We start from the raw sequence: 18,169 nt of genomic DNA on the forward strand, positions 1-18,169 counted from the left end.
GCGTGTGGAGCGACGAATAGATACAGCAGGCGCCAGGACCACAGACTGACCTACAGTCAGACTGTCCCCACACCAACAGGGACCGCTCTGCAGCTATCCTAGACGTTGATTATCGAACCAGCCACACTGACCTGCCCCAAACTCCCAGACACTTACAGGCAAGACACAATCTCTCCGACAAGCACACAAGTGTCCACTCTCAGCTGTAGATGAGGGACAAGCTTGCGCAGTGACGCCTTGTTGCTCTTTCGCGTTAAGGCATGATCTCTTTTGTTTCTCTTGTAGATCGGCTGCTGAGCGCCTTTCCTCGGGCCCCTGTGAAGCATTTGCCATAGGTGAGAAGTAGCTCGGAGCAGCGTTCAGTTCTGCCTACGACTGTCTTTGCTCCTTTACTAACAGAGCTCCCGTGTATCTGTCTGCGTGAGAAATGCAGGACTGGGCAACATCGTGCGACACGCGGAGCTTTGCCAACAAACGGCGCAGCTGTGCACTCACTCGCGCTTAAGCACGAATGGAGCCTGCATCAAGGCACACGCATGTGGACAGACAATCGTCTGTAGACACACATGCTTTCACGCACACGGTCGTCCAAGTACAGCTGCGGGGTGCGCGGCCCCTCGGGCAGGGTGCTCCCGGTCTCTTGGCCGAAGGCTGGGGCTGGCAGATGGGTTCAGGCGCTTTGGCCTGCTTTTTTGCCAGCGCTGCCTTCTCGGTGCCGTGAAGAAAATCCCGCGCGATTGTTTCCGCTCGCTGCTCAGGAGATTCCGCGTCTGGGGCCGTGGACTGAGGAGGAACGTTTGCGAGTTGGAGGACGCTACAAGATATTCCCCGTGGAAGCCGGAGAAGAGGTGAATTGGCTGCCAGTGGAGCTGTGTTCCGTGCAGTCTTCAGTTTAGGACGTTCAGTTTGTCCTTCCAGAAAAGGAGCAGTCATTAGCAGGCCTGGGAGAGGCCATTAAGTGCGTGATCAGAATGGAAGCCAGATTGCACTCGACGTTGCTGCTGTCGGTCTTGGCTTTCGGTGGTTTCCCCACGGCTGCCTAGTGTTTGGGAGCGCGGAGGGGGCGTTTTTTCTTCCCCAAGGAGAGGCTGTGCTTAAAAAAGAATTTGTTTCCTCAGAGAAGTGCAAGTCCGTGTGTGTAAGCCAGCCAAAATCGCCAGCCGAGTCAAGTTCCGAGTGTGCGTCTGTCAGACGGCCGCTTGACGTTGCCGAGTTCCCAGCTGTGCAGTTGTACTGGCGAAGGGCAATGCAGGACGGAAGGGTTTTTTCTGCTGCGGGGACCCAGCCGCCCCCCTTTTCAGCGGAAAGCAAGGGAGCGCGGTTTATTGTTCCCTTTGCAACGCGGCTGCTGGCGCGGGAGGGCTGGAGGGCTGGAGGGGCGGAGCGCTGGTTGGCTGCCTAGGCACGTCAGTCGCCACTCTGTCCGCCTATCAGGTTGCCAGAGGGGCGGGCGTTGAGGTCTCCGTACTGCGCATGCCCGACTCGCGAGCGCTGCTAGGCGGCGAGAGAGGTGATTGACGTGTCCTAGGCAGCCAACCGGGACGCGGCAAGGGGCGGGTGCTGCGGTCTCGCTACCGCGCATGCCCAAAGCACGAGCGCCTGGCGGGAGCGGAGCGGCGGAAGAGGCGGCAGGTGAGTGCGGCCGCGGCGCGGGTGACCGTGCCGGTGGAACGGGGCGGGCGGGATTTGCCGGCGCGTCGCGGAGGCGTTCGTCTCCGGTTCCCCCCCGCCAAGCTGGCGAAGCTGGCGGGAGGCGTGTGAGCCTGCGGGCAGGTGCGCTGAAGGCTGGCGGTCTGGAGCCGTGTCTCCCTCCGGCGCAGCGCCCGTGCCCGGTCCGGCGGTCCCTCCGGGAGCGGCGCAGCCCCCGTTAGTCGAGGGGACGTTGAAAAGCAGAGCTGGTGGCGTGGCGAGTGGGGCGCCGCTTCGGCGGGAGCTCGGGGCGAGGCGCGGCGGGTTCTGTGTCCTGTGGGCGCGGCTTTCGCGCCGCGGCTGTCTGTATGCTAGACGCCCTGAGTCCTAAGGAGATGTATCTTTTGGGATTCGTTCTACAAGTCAAAGAGAGGAGCCGAATATGTGCTGAATGTTATAGTTAGAACTGATATTCTGTGAAGAATTGAAGTGGTCTGAAAAAAAGACACATTTCTTAAAAGCTAGTGCAGCATTGTGTATCTTCACATGAATCGACTCAAACGTCCCCCCCGTAAATAAAACCCAGCTCCCCCCAGAAACAACATAGAAGAAACGAGCTAGCAGAGCTCCTGTGACAAAAGGAGGTCAGTATTTTTCCCTCAGTTTTTTCCTTATGTGAAGAAATCAAAGGGAATTTTAGATCGTATTTTTTCCGTCTAAATCAAGTGTTGACGTAGACTTTTGTGTTCAGATAATCAACATTGTCTGTAAAGAATTGTTTAACAAAAACAAGCAGAAACCAAAACCAGGTTCAGACCTGTAAGAAGCATAGAATAATTTCGTTTGTAAGAAACCATCTAGGGGGGTCACCTTGTTGAATTGCCTTCACAATGAGATCAGGTCACTGAATGCCTTGTCTACTGAAATTCTGAATATCTCCAAGGTTGGGGATTCCATGGGCTCCCCGGGAAGCTGGTGCTTAAGCATTTGTGTCACCAAACATGCTAAAAAAATACCTCACTAGTTAGCTTTGTTTTACCATGAGAAGCTTTTGTTCTCTTCCTAGGTGTTGCAACCATCATTATTGTGGGTGATGAAGGAGCTTCTGGGGTGGTTGGGATAGCTCATTCATCCCAGCATGTTCTGATTGGAGAACCTTCAGGAAATTATAATGGGACTGCTCTTATTAGGTGAGTACATCACTCATTTATCCAAAACAGCTCTGTTTCAAAAGCTATGAGGCTCCACATTTGGCAAGAATTAATTGAATGCTGCATTTCATTATCACTTCTAAAATCATAAGTATTTTCAAAATTAGATGCTTGTTTTTTAAGAAGGGCAGAACATACTACGTAGGTGTCTTTTCAGTATTGCTGAGGAGCTTTAGATATGTCTTCCAATTATTTACAACATAGATTCATTAAAGGAAAGAGGATTCTAATCAAAGGAATAGGGGAAGGCAGTCAATTATATTTGAAGATGCTTTGTGCTTTTCAGGATTCAGTTCAGGATTGGTGCTTGAACTGAAATTCGGTACATTGTTACGATGATCAGCATAACCAAAGCAGCACTGGGTCTTAGTTGAAACAAGATGCAATTCTTTCACTGCATTCAGTCAGCTGAAAACAAGATGAAGAAATCACAATGTTACCATACCTTCTAACAGAATTGGAGAAAAAGTATTACAACACTTTCCCTTAGTGAAACAGCAAATAGAAGCAAGAAAACAAGATTCTCATGCTGCCCTGAGAATCCCAACAGACAAAGGGATGCTTTGTGCAGCACCAGTTTAGAACATGTACTAGATCATGGTATAGACAATTTCTTGCCATGCTTCAGTTCACCGACAATGTCATGAGTAGGATTAGCCTCTAGCTTTTTAGACAAGCAGCACACAGAACATTTCTCAAGTGATCTCATAGTACTATTATCGTATCTTTCTGCCTTCAAAACCAAATTACCTCTGGGTGCTACCCGTAAGTCCCATTTCCCTTCTGTTTTGCATGTCTGTTTCCTGAAAAGCAGAAAGACAGCTCAGTTTTCAGCTGCCAACGTTGGGCTGTATGCACAAAGAAACTATAAAGTGCTCTGGGTAAAAATACAGCTCAAGATGCCTCCCAACATGGGGAAGTAAATCAGAACTGCAGACACGTTATTGCTCTGAAGAGGTTATGGTAAAGATCTTAATAGTGACTTAATAGATTAAAATTCAAGCTTCACAGTGCTGGTAACATTTCTTCCATGCACAACAATATCTATGCTTTATATCTCTGGATTTGGTATCAAATATTAAAGGTAGAAGATTAAATCTGTGTTTGCATTCTGCAGCCTGACACGTGGCCCAGGGATTTTTGGTGAAATCATAATATATTGGAATATAACACCCCGTCATCACACAGAATTTATTGAGACGTTGGGGACCTTGACAATGCGAGACAGGCAGTGTGCAGCAGTGGTTCTAATACAGGTACAAGAGATTTTACACCAGTAGCTCTTTCAGGTTCTTCCTTTTATCTAGCCAGCATCTTGATTAGAAATTAGTTATACCTCTCTACCTGGAAATGGTTAATTGATTCTTCTCCCTAGGCTGTCGATGATAACCGTCCTGAGGAGAAGCATTACTACACATTTGAATTAACTGGGATCAGTGATGGAGGACTCATAAATGAATCTAGCAGCACAGCAAATATTACCATGGCCGCCAGTGATTTTCCATACGGAGAGTTTACATTTTCACGAGAAATATTGCTGACAACAGAAGAAGAAAAATGGGTATATGGTTAAAATTCCTTCTTACGTAAAATATCGATAGATATCAATATTGTCGGTAGATTTATACTTAACTTTAGGAAAAAAAAAAAAAGGCAGAGATTTATTCTGCATTTATCATAGCACAGTCCATCTGAGGCTTTTGGTGTTTTTAATACTCTGAGAAAGATGCCTGTCTGTTAAATTATGTGTATTCTGCACTTACTGCAGCAAATTGTCACCTGGCAGAACCGTTGAGAAGGTGCCTATAGAACAGTCTCAGAATGGTAACAGAAAAGCAAAGCCATTTTTTAAAGCAAATGTCCTCTCTCCCTCAGGTTAACATCACTGTTTTGCGTTCAAGGGGATCCTATGGCAAAGTGCGTCTTTGCTTCCAGAGAATAAATGGGACTGCAGAGGAGGGAGTTGATTTCACCCCCACAGTAAGGGAACTGTTATTTGAACCACATGAGGAGAGTAGAATGATTTCGGTTGAAATTCATGATGACGACTTTCCTGAAGGTCCTGAAGACTTTTCAGTGATGATTACCAAAGTGGAACTCCAAGGAAGGTCAAGATAAAATTAATTATAAGATAAAATTAATTAAAAGCAGGAGATCAAACTGTATTTGGAATCTGACCTACCTGCATAAAGGCACCGCTGGATTTCAGGTGTTTTACTGTAAAATTTCATATGGCAGCTATAATAGTAATAATAATACAAATTGGATGTATGGCAATCCAAATTCTTTCAACATTAATTTTAAGATTTTGCTGATTCAGATTTATTAAAGCTGAAAGTCCATCCATTACATAGAAGTTGTCAAATCACATGAAACTCAAAGAAGAAGATAAAATGTGAAAGAAAAAGCGAAAGACCCACATTTCTGTGAAAAAACTGCCAGTTTTGCAGATATAGTTTGAAAAAGTGTGACCAAAAATCTTCAGTGGTAACTGTCAGAAAATAAAAGTATTTGTGGTAATTGAAAATTGTCATACTTGCATTACAATACTTTTGCAAGATTTTTTTTTAATGTAATATTCCTTTTTATGTTCTTGCAAGTGGATTTGATTTCACCGTAAAGGAAAATGATCTACAGATAGCTCAACCCCCAGTAATAGGAAATATCTCCACAGTACGAGTCACTATAGCAAAAAGTGATAATGCAGAAGGCATCATAGAATTTGATCCACAGTATATCCTTCTACAGGGTAAGTTTACCAGAGGTTTTCACTATGGTTTAGAGGATAAGCCTGTGGCTCTCTCACAAATTTTGAAATAAAATAACTTTTTTTTCCCAATTTTTCTTGAAGTTCAAGAGGATGCTGGATTAATCATGATTCCTGTTGTGAGAAAGCGTGGAACGTATGGCGATGTAACAGCCGATTTCCTTTCTCGAAGTATTTCTGCACTTCTGAACGCTGACTACATCATCCATAATGATTCTGTCATTTTTTATCGTGGCCAGAACCAGACTTTTATCTATATCTCTATCACAGATGATGAAGAAAGGTAATTATTTTTTTCAGATATTTATTCACTAATCTACTTCTGAGAAACTGTTTTTTAGCACGTGCAGTATGCCTGTCAGCAGAGTTTGAATTGAAAAGCAAATTTCTGCAGCCCTGAAATATTTAAAGGGAGGGAAAAGAAGCTATGATTGGAGTTTCATAGTGCCTGTTAAATTTTATGCAAACAACTACATTCTTTTTACCTAGATTATCAGAAAGTTTGGGTGTTAATAGTATTGCTGTGAATAATAAAATATTTTGCTGATTGTTTTTTTTTTTTTTTAAATTTAGCACATGTGGAAAATAAAACAATATTTTTATTTCAGATATCACCATTCTCTGCAAATGGGGGGAATCTTCTGCTGTATGCTTACAGAGATGACTTCTGTATATTTTTAAACACATCCAGCTGGACGCATGGTTGAATGACAAATCATAATTTTAATTTTTTGTTCTTGTGTGTCTCAGAAGGTCTTTTTTTCTGGTTTTTTTTTCCATGCAGCGAATTTGCGGAGCAATTTGAAATCCAGCTGACGGGAGCCACTGGTGGAGCAGCCCTTGGGCTCCATCTACTGAGCCAGGTCACCATTGCCAAAAGCGACTGCCCCCAGGGCATCATCCGATTTCTCAGCCAAAGTCGAATTACTCTTCCCAACCCCGATACACCGACAACAGTGTCGCTGGTGCTGGAAAGGACAGGAAAATTGTTTGGGGAGACACAGGTGGGCCCTGGTTCTCAAAAACTGAACGTTTTCCAGTGACAAGGCCAAAAATCTTCTTTTTTTGCGTCAGGGGCTTCCTTGTGACTGATTTCTAATGGGATAGTTGCAGCTTTTCATTAAGTGTGAATTCTGTATAGTTGCAGAAGAACAGAAAATATTGTTACTTTTTTGATCTTCTCTTTGTCCTCCTGCTTTTCTCCTTTTATTATGGTCTGGTGTACTTTATTTTGAACCATCTCCCAATCCCATTGAAAATATAGTTAATTTCATGCACCACCGCTAATTTAATTGAACTCAGTTGAATTACTTCCTGAAGCTGGTCAATTTATTTTTATTTTCAGTAAATTGTTTACTATGAGGCCTCTAGACTTTTTTTAGTCTGTATGTATCACTGCCAAAGTGAAAGTATAAATATGAACCAAGATAAGGCTTCCACAGTCTGGGCAAATGATTGGAAAATTGGCATTAAAGGCCATGAGCTACTGCTCTCCTCATGTGAAAACTGCCGTGGTCTTCTTGGACTTTTCCTAGAAGTCATTGAAGAAAACTGAAAAACAATTAAGTGTCAAAATAATAATTTTAAGATGCTGAATAGGACCCCTTCAAAACCAATCTAATTTGTGGGAAATTTTGAAAATATTCTAGCTTTTAATCAGCCTGAGGAAGTGTGAATCGTGATTTGAGGCATTAAAAACTTCTATTGCAGAAAATATTTGTGGTTCTCAGTCTTGATATCACACTTGCCAGGGAATGTTTCTGGTCAGGATACTTATTTGGTGAGCTTTTCAAAACAACTTGTGAAAGGAAGAGAAAAGTAAACTGGCCTGTGCATTTCCTGTTACGTGCTACAGAAACCTCAGTTTATTTTCTTTTCTGTAACTAATATCTAGAATTTAATAAAATGGCATTGTGGCTAACTAGCACTTCAGAATTTCTATTTTGAATGTTTATTTTTCTCCAAAGGATTCTATATTTTCCCACATATAATCAATTATTAATATGTTGTGTTCTGTAAAAAGAGCACATATTTAAATGTAGCTTGTTAGCAGATGCAAGAATTTTTATGTCGCTTGTGTTACTCTGTCACTTCCCCCGACCTGGGAGGCAGTTATAATATGTCACTACTGTAAATCTGAAACTGGTATCTTCCACAGATTAATTGGGACATCTTGGGACCCAATTCAGAAGAGGTTTTTATCTCCCTTGAATAGTGACATTGGTGACCCTGTGAACGGATCATTCTATTTTGGAGAAGGGGAAGGAGGGCTGAGAACTATTAATCTACAAATCCATCCTCGTGAAGAAGTTGAAGTTCAGGAGATCTTCATTATTAGGCTGAGCCTTATGAAAGGTGAAGCAGAACTAGATCCTAAGGCAAACAGCATTACACTAATAGTAAGTCATTATTGCTTTTCTTCCTCTTGAGATCTCTGTTATTGGTATTTATCCTGCAAAGCTTTGAAGGGTAATCATAATGATTGAATAGCTTGTCATTTGCCTCTTTTTCTTTTGCCTCCCCTGCTACATGGGTTTGATGGTCGTGGTCAACGGGGCAGAGTCCAGTTGGGGCCTGTATCTAGTGCAGTCCCTCAAGAGTCAGTACTGGGGCCTGTATCATTCAATATATTCATCAATGACTTGGATGAGGGAACAGAGTGACTATCAGCAAGTTTGCTGATGACACCAAGCTGAGAGGAGTGGCTGACACTGGAAGCTGTGCTGCCATTGGGAGACCTGGACAGGCTGGAGAGTTGGGCAGGGAGAAATGTAATGAAATAGAACAAGGGCAAGTGTAGAGTCTTGTGTCTGGGCAGGAACAACCCCAGGTTCCAGTATAAGTTGGGAAATGACCTATTAGAGAGCAGACTCTCTCAGACTCTCTTCTAAATACTGATGTACTCTTGAGTCTTCTTAAGAGGAGAAAACTCAAGAGGAAGAACTAATTGATACATTCCCTATAGCATCTAGCAATGAAAATCTCAATGTTTCAAACAAGAATGCTATTCACTTTACATTTCTGATTGTTGAATTTTTTTTTATTCAATTACTTCCTTAAAGATACAGAAGTTTGGTGATCCCAACAGAATGGTACAGTTTGCTCCTGAATCGTTAACTGAGAAAAACTTCACAGAACCCTCTGCAGTGGAAGGGCCACAAAGTATTACACTGTTTGTCAGACGAATCCAGGGCACCATGGGAAACATAACGGTATTCTCACTCTCTTCCTAATCAACATTATAATCTGAAATAATCCTCTGTATCAATGCATGGAGGGAGATCTTATTCTGTGCCTTTCAATTGCGTATTTCTCAGATTTTGAAATGTCGCCTTTTAGACTGAGTTTAGCAAGGGCTCAGCTCTAGTAGTTGTGGTTTGTAGAGTCAGATTCAGTCTCCCCTGGTCAGTGAAAAAACCAGAAAACCAGCACTGGAGTGCTTGTCTTGCTTTCTCTCTCCCTCTGCTCCTGTGCTTTTGATGGGAGAACAGGAGAGACCAGACTTTCATAGTGAGCTTTCTTTGAGATCCGCGCAATTTACTCTTTTTCAGCCATATGTAAAGGTAAGAATCAGACATTTTAGAATCATCACCTACATTGTCTTTACCTAAAGTTGTTTGCAAGTCAGCATTTTCACAAGTACTCATTTATTTAAAAAAAAAAAAAAATAAAATAAAAAGCATCTAATGTGTTTAATGAGAACTCTTCACACCTTTCTGTTGTGAGGAATTCTGGAAACTGGAAAAACAGCAAGGATATCTTGGTGTAAAAATAGAAATAATTTCAAGCAATTGTTCAGAGATTCCGTATAGTTTTACGTAGGTGTCCAGAAGATATACAAAGGTAATCTTTGCATTTACAGTACTGCTGGAAGAACAACACACCACTTTGTAAGATAGTCTATGTGCTTCTTTCTATGCATACTTAAACAAATTTTTATTTTACCCATCTAAACCCAACCTATTCCGTATGCAATCTATACTGAACCATGAATGTGAAAGTTTCCGACTCTGTGGGTGATATTGCCTTCATTTTGTGCATTTTCTAAATAAATTTCAGGTTTACTTGGAAATACGTAGTGAATCTGACATCACGGGTGACTTTCTTAGGACAGAGGGATCTGTTGTCATTGCTGACCAGGAGAGCACAGCTGAGATAATCATCTACCTGTTACCTGACGATGTTCCAGGACTGGTTGAGAACTATGTGGTGCAGCTGATTTCAGTAGAAGGTGGAGCAGATTTAGACCAAGAGAAAAGAATTTCGGAAATCAATGTGTTTGCAAATGATGACCCCTATGGAGTGTTCGCCCTGTACTCTGACCAGCAGTCAGTACTCGTAGAGAGGAACCTGGATCGTCGGTATGTTCAGATCAATGTAACTCGGCATGCTGGGGCATTTGGAGAAGCAATTGTGGAGTACCATATCACATCTCATTGTGAAGAAGCACTAATTGAGCCTGAGAATGAGGTGGGATACCTCACAATAAAAGACGGTGCCAGCTTTGGAGTGAAAAGAGTGCCAATAAGCAACCAGGTCTGTATTATCCTTTTAAGTCACGTGGTATCTATTGTTTCCATTTGTGTTCATCACAATACAAATGTGCTGGAATAAGATACTGAACTCTCAATACTGTCCACTGTCAAGAAGCAGAAAAGAGAGTTTTGGTATAATGAATTTCCTATTTATGGACTAGAAGTGGGTTCAAATATCACATTTTCAGGTAATAACTGCAAAATCACTCTATGCATGCGTTCAAATATCCAGTGTTTCCTTCCATCATTGCTTTGTGTTACTATCAGTTCAATATTTTGTTATTTTATGTATTCAAATACTCTTATTAACCCTAAGAGTTAAGATCAAGCTGAGACCCACTATGTTAGATACAGTTCAGTAAAATGGCAATACTTGCTCTATAAACTCATCTTTCAATTAACTGCTGGTAAATTACAATCACAATATTGCTGTTTTAACTGTGTTTCTTTATAGAAAGATAATCAACAAAAGGCTTGACTTGAAAACACTGCTTTTTCATGCAAACAACAAAATCTGCTGATTTTTCTGCCACTTAACTCTTTGAACTGGTGGTTATCGTGTTTTCAGTGGAATTACATTGCCACCATTTTAATTGCATTCTTCCTCTCAAAGGCGTTTATTGTACTGGGCTTGAATTTTACCCTGGAACTGACTAACGTAAGCCTGGTTGGGACAAGTGCCAAGGATGTGCCAAAATATTAGGAAAAGCGAAGTCAGCCATTCTGCTTGTTCCTGAGGAAGCTGCCAATTCACAGGTCAGTAGACTGACTGCAGTGTAATTTTCTACCGCAGAGGGAAGGTACGCTTCATTACAAAAGGCAGCCGCTATAAGAATTCAGTTTGCTCCTTAAAGTTTTCATCATTGCAAGCAATTTAATGACCAACAAGACTGTTCCAGTTATTACTTGTACTGTATATTGTCTTTTCTCTGATACAAATTCATATAGAGATGTGTAAATGCAGTTTGAAAAGGTCTCTTCATCTATAAAATGTAAATAGCATAAATATGATGATTTACTTATACTTTTGTTTACATGAAGTGGAAGTTCTGAGACTTAGAGGAAAATAGCTAGTTCTGGACGATGTTATTCCTTTAAGTACAGCAGCCCCAAAGTAGATAAGAGCATGCATGCAGTCTCATGTGCAAAAAGAAGTGGAGGTCATGCTGCGTTTTAGTGCAGTTGACAGTACCTTTGACTAATCACTGAGTGGGGAATTTTCCATTTGTCTGCTTTGTATGAGACAGAAAAAATATACTATACCTGTTCCAATATGGCATATGTGCTACAGTTCCCTTTTTATGTGGCAAGCAAAGACAACAGCATGCTGAGTTTTTGTCTCTTAAATTTTATTGAAGTCTTTATGTAATGATTTTAATTCTCTTGACACACTGTTTTGTCTTTCAATTTGGAATTGAACTTAATGCAAATGGTCTTTCTGTAAACATTGTTTACTACCATACATCCACTTATCATTTTAGAATGTGTGAATTATCTTTTCATTCCCATTTTTTGGTCAAAGAAAGAAAAGTACATCATACTATCAAGAATGTTTTTGTGAACAATGTAATGTGACAACAACTTACTTTCACTGGATAGACAAATAATACTTTATTTTAGACCTGTGTGTATCTGTATGGTACCACAGACATTGCATGTAAGCATTAAGGGCAGGTTGGTTTGTTTTCCTTTTGAATGACAGACACAAAATGCTATAGTCAGTGTTTTCAGTACCAAAATGTCATTCATACTGGTTCCTTTTTTTCCCTGATATCTAATTCTCAGAAGTCTAAGATTTAGAAATGTTGAAGAGTTGTGAAGAAAGCATTTATATATATATATATATACACAAACATATATAGACATGTACATACATATATTTATATGCATGTGTAACTACTGTTAAGATGCCTACCTTACAAAATATAGTACTCTTTCATATATGTTATTGTCCACTTTTATTCCATTTTCTATAACAAAATCCATTATGTTTCCACAGGTTGGCTTTGAATCTGTGATTTTACGACTTACAGACATTATAGCAGGGACAGGCCAGGCTGTCATCACCAGAAAAGGAGTTTATGGCTCTGTCAGGATCTCAGGATACCCAGCAGACCTGATCACCGACTTTGCTCAGTCAGGCAATATTACTCCTCTGTTTGGTGAGTAACAGTCTGAGGAAACAGCTATGAAAGTTGCAGAAGTGATGATACCACCTTTTAGTTATATATACCTCTGTATGCTCTCTCTATTAATAAAGCGTCATTAGATTGAAATGGTATGGTCTAATTTTTAGCTATAAGGGATGTGTTCATTTTATAAGCAAAAAAACCCTTCAACTTCATAGATCCATGTCTGGGAGGCAGGCACGATGCTGTGGCCATGAAGGACAGCTTCATATAGGAAAGACCCTTATCCAGTTTTCTTCTTCCTAAATGGAGTGGAATTGTGATTAAAGTCTGTACTTTAGCGCATTGCCAGATAAAAAGAGGATTCCTATTGGATTATTTTGACTTTTGCTCTCTCTCACTCTCTCTTTCCTTCAGGTACTGTTGCATTTTCCTCTGGTGAGCAAAGTAAAGTGATTTCATTTCAGGCCACTCCAAGCCTAAATAAATGTGAGTCATTTGCCATCACTTTAACAGCAGCGCACAGCAATGTGTCTGGTGGGGCTCGCCTGAGGTAAGGATGCTGCTTGTATTTTTGAGTCGCACCAATGCCATAAGAATTATGACCTGTGTACAGATACAAAACTTATACAAATCCCTGTTGTTATTATTCTAGGCAGCTAGTAACTTGTAGTCCATTCTTTGATAAATTTGTATAGCTTGTCTCAGGTGAGAACAAAGTGATCTAGATCTGACCTGTTCAGAACTGAGGCTTTTATCCAACTCCAGTCTATTTCATAGGTGCCTAGAATAACGGAGACAGTCAAGACAATGAAGATCAACAGTTTTAGCCGGGAAGCTGAAGACCGAAAGCAACTCTTAACAGTTTTCATTCGTGTCCCTAAAAATCCATATTTAGAAGGTCTTACATAACAAATTATTTATAATAAGAAAAATAAAACAAGAAATGTTCTGAAAATACCTAATTTATATAAACCTCCTTTTTATTTTTTAAAAAAACAAAACCATTACGTTTAATGTAGTTTTCCATCTCAGATAAGTTATCTGTTCTTCAAGCTATTTTATTTTCATTCATCCTTAGCCATTGATAGCTAGAAGTGGTGTAAAAAGAATGGACATGGAGTAACACCACGTATGGAGAAAGGTTTTGGCTTCGCCATGTTACAATTACAGTGGCAAATCTGAAGGAAGTCAGGAGTGAAATGGATGGATAAATCCTGAGATTGAGCCCTTCTCCTGGGCTTGTCTGTCCTGTGGACTGGTGTCCTCAGAGCCCCTATTTACCCTGTGAATCAAGTACATTAAGTATGTGAGAATGACCTTTCCTAGAAAACTGAAGATGACATCCCAGGGAGGGTAAAGGTGACTTTGAAGAGCTTTTGGCTCCCTTAGTGGTGGAAATGGTCTAGTTTTTTGACCAAAATCACTGTAATTTTAGTGCCATTTGATAGCCTCTAGCACTGAATAATAGGTCAGTTCTGCAGACAGGTATAAGACACAAGATTTAACGAAGAGTTTTGCCTCTATGCTTATTTTCTAATAAGAAAGGGATCTATTTAATATGAATGAAGTAGAGCTTAAGTTTATATTGATCACAGGGCTCAGATCTGGAAAAAAAATTCCTGTGAGGGGGCAGTTAGTATTTCAAAGCCCCACTGTAAGTTTTAAAATAACTTCCCCTCATTCTCTAGCTTCCTGGCTCTAACTGTAGATCTGTTAGGATCTGTCTATCCCTCAGTTTTCCTTTGAAATGGGAAGTTTGTTCTATAGATAAAACTGGTATTACTCGGGGTGGCTGTATTGTAATGTATCTTCTTTCATTGTGTCCAGAACGGAAAAACATCATACTTTACTTTGCTTCTCCATTTTCTCAGGAAGACTTTATTTTATTTAAACTTTACTCTGTATCCTGTGCTGATTTGGGTGCATTGCATCTGAGGAGGGCTGTTCGATCCTATTATTACAAAATCATTTTTCAGGCAATCATGTTACATCTTGCTTTGGTATGGTTGCTATTTCTTCCCTCTGCTATTAGACATTTGTTTGATCCGCTTTCTTACAGCCATCATTGATTGTTCACTGGAAATTATTCTGCTTTAATGTTTTACTTTTCTTCACGCTTCGTATTTCCTCTGTCAACTTTGGTGTCTTTTCTGTTTCAGATCGGGTTTTACAACAGCTGAAATTGAGCCAATGGGGATCTTCCAGTTTGCTCTTAACTCAAGGTCTGTTTCAGTTGAAGATGATGTTTGGGCAGACACACTACATGTCCAAAGATTGTTTGGTTTTCAAAGTAATCTCACTAAATTGACATATCAGACCATTCCAGGAAGTGCCAAACCACTAGAGGACTTTGTACCCATCTACAATGGAGAGCTTATGTTTTTACATTTTCAGACAAACACTGTGATAGAAATATCAATAATTGATGACTCTGTCTCTGCAATTGAGGAATTTTTTTTTGTAAATTTGACTTGTGTGGAAATTTTGGATGTTCAACCTGTGAACCTTGCCTGGAGTCCACGTGTGAATCCAGCTTTCAGTGTTGCAACCGTTAATATCCTCGCTAATGATATTCTTCATGGAATACTAAGTTTGGGGCCAGAGTTTATTTATGTTGAAGAAGATGCCAACAACAGTACCCCCAACACAGCGATACTTCATATCAGAAGGACCAAGGGTTTTACTGGTGATGTTGAAGTAACCATTAAAACCTTTGGGGGAGTGAGTGCACAAAGTGGAGCAGATTCATATCCTTTTATGAAGGATTTCCTTCCATTGATGGAAGATCCAACTTCACTTGGGCAATGGAAGGCGAAGATTTTGAGGAACAGTCAGTCTCTTTGACTTTGCTGGATGGACAAAGAGAAAGCAGGGTGTCCATAAAGATTTTTGACGATGATGAGCCTGAAGGACAGGAATTGTTTTATGTTTTCCTCTCAAATCCTGAATATGGAGCTCAGATTGTAGAAGGAAAGGATGAATAGGGATTTGCTGCTTTTGCAACAGTAATTATTGCAGGTAAGATTATTTCCCTGGGAAAATTAATAACAGTACATGACTATGTTTTCATAGCAATTTTCATGTAAAGATTGGCAATCTACTTGACGATAAGCAGGGTATTCTATTGTGAAATCTTGAGTTTTCCAGAGCAGAGGAAGCATCTAATGTACAAAGCTACTACGCGTCCCTTAGCAACGTAGCTCAAAATACATTTAGAGATTATGCTTCTCTCTGTTCTTGCCCTGTTTTACTCTTTAAGGGAAAAGACTAATCTTGAGTAGTTTTTATGTAGATCCAGTAGCATTGCAGGCATTTTAGATTTTTACTTTTGCCATTTTGTCACTTTTACATACAATGGGGTTTGTGCAAAGTATCAGTCTCTATATTGACATTCAGCATGCACTGGTAAGTAAAGCCATTGCTACCTGTAAAGGAGAAATCCTTTAGTAACAAGATTTAATGGGACACTGTGAAGACATTAGCTTCCCCTCATTAAACCTGGATTTTTTTTCCATACACTGCTGTTTTGCCAAAGATGTTTACATTCCCATGAGAACAGTGAAGTATTGTGCAGCTCCATACTTGCACACACGGAATTAAAGATGCAGAAGAAAAGCTGATGTGACAATTTGGAAAAATTAATGGGTTCAACAAGAGTATGAGTGGGACGAATAAGAAAGCTGTCCTTGGAAGCCCATCATCATCCCGTACCCTACTATATCTGCTTTCAAAAGTACTTATTCTACTGGTTAAAATAAAATTTAGAAATGCCAACATTTAAAGTTCTGGATAACTATGTAGTGTAAATTAAACCCAGAAATATTATAATAAATTTTCTCAAGGTGTCCCCAGATGATACTTTGTAGCATTGTTTTGATACCTATTTTAAATTTTTTTTAGTGGTTATTCACATGAAGGTTATAATTTAGTCTCAGCTTAACTTTCTTGCTTACTTTCAGGGACTGTTTCCTCTATAGGAAGTGATCTCCAGAACGGCATTTTGGGATTTGTTCCAGAAGTACAAAGCGGTCTCGTACTTGATGAAGACTCGGAGAACAGAGAGGTGCTGCTGATTGTCACAAGGCAACCAAACAGGTGCAGGCAACAGCCGATTCGAATGTGCTTCCCACATGTTGTAACATGCTGTGTTGTTAACCACAGGAGCTGCTGTTAGTGGAAGAGTTTATCAAAGAGTTTTAAAATAAATCTGCCTTTCAGCTGCTTTAGTAACTTCTCAGAAGTTGATGAACTGGCTTTAAGTTGTGAATGTGATTAGGTCTGTCACTCTACTGTGATAAAGCAGACACAGGAAAAACAAGTATTTTCCAACTTACACTATAAGGCTACAAGTGTGAAAGATTTGCTTGAGTTAAAATATTTGCCCTGCTCGAGGTGTAATTCAAGTTCTCAACTCCCCGTGTAGTACAATGTAGGTATGAATACTAAAATGAGCAATTAAGAAGGCACCTGAGTGTCAGCACTATGATAATGTTTTCAGTCACACAGACACTATATTTTTTCTAATTAGCACATATCTATATCTCTATATATCTATATGTTGCACATTGATGTGTACTTTTAATCAAATATGCTCAAGTACTTCACGTTCCTTAAACTTAGAGGAAAGACAAATCCTACCTGGTTTTCCAGGCGAACGGTCACTGTAGTATTAAGGAAGGTACACGGGTAACTCCCTTCCAAGAACCAGTGTCTCTTATGCAGCTAATGTCATGTTTTCTGAAATAAAAATTGAGAATAATCTAGCTCCGTGTAATTGCTTTATTTTCTTCCTGTGTGATGTTTTTGTGATCTAAACACATGTCAGGTGAAGGAATTTAAATTAAAAAAGAGAAGTTTTCATCCTACAGCAGTTTGTTCCCTGGTGATAAGCTTTGAATCATAACAGAAAACGTGTGTTACCTCCGTGGTTTATGTTTCCTAAAACAATAGTGATCTCCTTCAGTACATATATACTCTCGATTTGCTTATCGGGCTTCTGAAGAGGTGAAGATCTTTTGGCGTGTGACCTTTAATAAAACAGCTGTTGTCCTTCTGAAGGATGGCGTGAACTTGGAGAATGAACTTGTATCCGTGGTGGGATCCACTACCTGCATGGCAGGTCAAACGTTGTGCAACATCTCCATTGAACTAAAGCCTGAGAATGTAAGTAATTATTACTCATTTGTGTATAGCCCTGTGGTGTTGAATTGCAGCTTATCAAGACTGAAAAATCCCTCTGATCTGGAGGAAGTGATGTATGGGACACAGTCTGGAGATGGTAACTTGACATCTGCTCAGCTCCTCTGCAAATACATGTTTATTTACAGGCTTGTGCTGCGTCCATGGTGACTGCTAAAAACTGGGGAAGATGAGTATTTAATTTGAAGAGTAAAATGCAGATCTTTTATAGAACCATAAGAAAAAAGAATGGAGTTATCTCAGTGAGATGTGTATTCATTTGCTGCATTCTTATCCTCCACACAGTAAATTTTTAATCAGTTAAAGGACTTCTTAGGGTGTTTTATAGAAAGCATATCCTGCGACTAACACCACCTCATTCTACAAAAAAAAAAAAACCAAAACGCTTTTATTGCAACAATTTTTACTGGAAACAAAAGGAAACAATAATTTTGTTTGAACACCTGGTGCTTAGAACAGTCCCTTAAGAAAGGAAAGATTAATGTTTGTCATTCTTTCAGAGTGAAGAGTTTGAAATTTTCCGATAAACTATCTGAACCGTCAGGCTAGTGGCAAAGCTGAGGTCTGGGGAATGGAAGAAAGACAATATGAGAAGGTTTCTACAGTTTGTCTGACTACACTCTAGAAAACAACGCAAGATGTAGGATGTGGGAAACAATCATTTCCCACTAGGGAACTGTGTGCATTCCCTTAGCT

This window comes from Nesoenas mayeri (genome assembly GCF_963082525.1).
Source record: "Nesoenas mayeri genome assembly, chromosome: 21".
Classification (NCBI taxonomy): domain Eukaryota; kingdom Metazoa; phylum Chordata; class Aves; order Columbiformes; family Columbidae; genus Nesoenas; species Nesoenas mayeri.